This window comes from Dioscorea cayenensis, chromosome 8 (assembly GCF_009730915.1).
Source record: "Dioscorea cayenensis subsp. rotundata cultivar TDr96_F1 chromosome 8, TDr96_F1_v2_PseudoChromosome.rev07_lg8_w22 25.fasta, whole genome shotgun sequence".
In the NCBI taxonomy this organism is placed as follows: Eukaryota; Viridiplantae; Streptophyta; class Magnoliopsida; order Dioscoreales; family Dioscoreaceae; genus Dioscorea; species Dioscorea cayenensis.
The window spans coordinates 12,938,401-12,940,805 of NC_052478.1; the positions used below are offsets into that span (position 1 = coordinate 12,938,401).

At 44.0% G+C, this 2,405-nt stretch overlaps 1 non-coding gene across 1 annotated transcript; it reads right to left on the reverse strand.

The window, feature by feature from the left end:
• Window positions 1-1,660: 1,660 nt before the first annotated feature.
• LOC120268114 lies at window positions 1,661-1,767 on the reverse strand. Its single transcript, XR_005538784.1, has one exon. It is a non-coding gene; the product is annotated as a small nucleolar RNA R71 (small nucleolar RNA).
• Window positions 1,768-2,405: the final 638 nt, after the last annotated feature.

Here is a 2,405-nt window from a genome sequence, read left to right on the forward strand (position 1 = left end):
CTTGAAGGTTGAAGACAACGGGAAGCCACCCCTTCGAGTGGCGTCTTCGGAAGGCTTTCTCCAGGGATTCTTTCGTCATTCGACCTTCATCATTTGAGGGAATGTTCCTCATGTTTACTTTAGTTGTTTGTATGGATTATTTGGTTTTCTTGTTGAACATGAACAACTAAACCCCTAGGTCACCGGATGTAGGTGAACCTAGGGGGCGAACTTGTGATGTTTTGGATTGTTTGAGTAGTTTATGCATGTTTGGCTTATTGTGATCCTTGTTTGGTGTTCTTGCTTGTTTTGGTACATTTGATTGAGTGATGTATCAAATTCTTGGTAGCACTTTGTAGCATGACCATTGCCTTAGTGCTAGACTCCACCAAACTAGGAAGGGTTCATTGTATAAATATGCTGTAACCATCGGGTATTTGTACCCCTCCAATCCTAGGGTTGAAAACTACTTGTGTTTCCACCCTAACTTGTGAAAACCAACATTCTCCTTGCAACCGTGTGGGAAGTTGGGCGGAAGAGATTCCGCGCTCAACACTTGCACTGGGTTAGGGGTCAATTACCGTGACCATTGGGTTGACCTAGGTCTTGGTTTTCTCGGTCCAACTAGCCACGTGCTTTATTACTCAATTTCCTACTCACTATAGTAGCCCCCTTGGGAATCCGTGATCCGTGACCGTTTTTCCAACCTTGGGCATCTCCCGTATTTTTACTTGTTTTCGTACTTCTTAAGATTTTCATTTCAGCTTTTTCATTTTTGCTTTCTTTTCTTCTTTTCTCTTATCTTGGAATCGGTGAGCTAAACAACGGTAAGAAGTGAGTAGGGTAGCTCCTCGGGCCCCTTGGGAATACAACCCATTCGGCAGCGTGCGCGAGTGGTTTATTACTGACGACCCCGTGAGCTTGCGGGTGTACACACTCGTGTCGATCAAGTTTTTTGGCCCTATGGTGAGAGCTATCATCGAGAATATTTGGAAAGCTTTACACTTGTTGATTTAGCCTTTTCTTTGTCTTTTGTTTTTACTCATTTGTTTTGTTTGTCTTTTGTGTTTTTGGTTGATGATCTTTTGTAATTACCCATCTTTGTGTTCTTACTATTAACTAACATCTTGACTCCTCAATTCGGTAGGTACACATCTTATGACACAAGCGGAGTCAAGCAAAAACTTGAGCTAAACCCGATAAGCTAGAGATAGAAAGAACTTTGCATCAATGATTGAGAGAAGCAGCAGAAAGTTCTAGACAACAAGAGGTTCAGGTTGAGTAAAGTGAACCATCAGTCATGGAGGAGCCTAGGAAGACCTTATCGTAATATGAAAGGCCACAGTTCACCGGTGAAGAATTTAGTGTCCAAGTACCAACCGTTCCAGCTAATAACTTTGAAATCAAGGCGAGTACCATAGGGATGATTCAGAATTCAGTACAGTTTGATGGTCTAGCAGATGAGGATCCCCATGCTCATCTTGCTCGGTTCCTTCAAATCTACTCCACTTTCAAGATCAATTCAGTGTCAGATGATGCCATCAGACTGAGGTTGTTCCCGTTCATCTTGAGAAGTGCAGCATACAGATGGCTCACATCCTTAGCTCCGGGGTCCATCACCACTTGGAAGGAAATGGTCGAGAAGTTCCTAGCCCGATATTTTCTTCCAACCAAGGCTGCAAGATTGAGATAGGAGATATCGTCTTTCAGGCAAGGTGATAGTGAGATACTATTTGAAGCCCATGAACGATTTAAGGACCTTCTTTGTAAGTGTCCTCATCATAGTTTTCCTGCATGGATGAGAGTACAGATGTTGTGTAACGGGCTGAATTATGCTACTAGGCAGCTTATTGATGCAGCGGCAGGTGGTTCTTTAAGCAACAAGCTTCCTGAAGAGGCCGAGGAATTAATTGAGAATATGTCCAGCAACGAGTGTCATTGGAGTACTAGACAGAAGCCTCCAAGGGCTGCAAGGCTGTATGAGGTGAACGAATCCACATCATTGGCTACGAAGATTGATGCCTTGACAAAGCATATTACTGAGCAGAATTCAAAGCATGATGCCCTAGCACAAATAGTTGACCAGCTCAGGTTGGGGTCCAGTTCGGGTTCCAAGGCCGTTTTGTCATGTGACACTTGTGGGGCAGGGCATGCAACATCACAATGTCCTATTTTTGTTGCCCCATCACCTCCTGTAGAAATAGTTGATTATGTTGGGGGTGGACCACAAGGACCAGGGAACCAATTTGGTAACACTTACAATTATGGTTGGAGAGGCTCGTCAAATACCTCTTGGAATCAAGGCCAATCTCAGTACAAGCCTCCACCATTTCAGGGAAACCAATACCATGCCCCTCCTCCACAAGAGAAAAAACCCTCCACGGAGGATATATTGGCAAGATTCATGCTTGGCACAGAGGCACGTT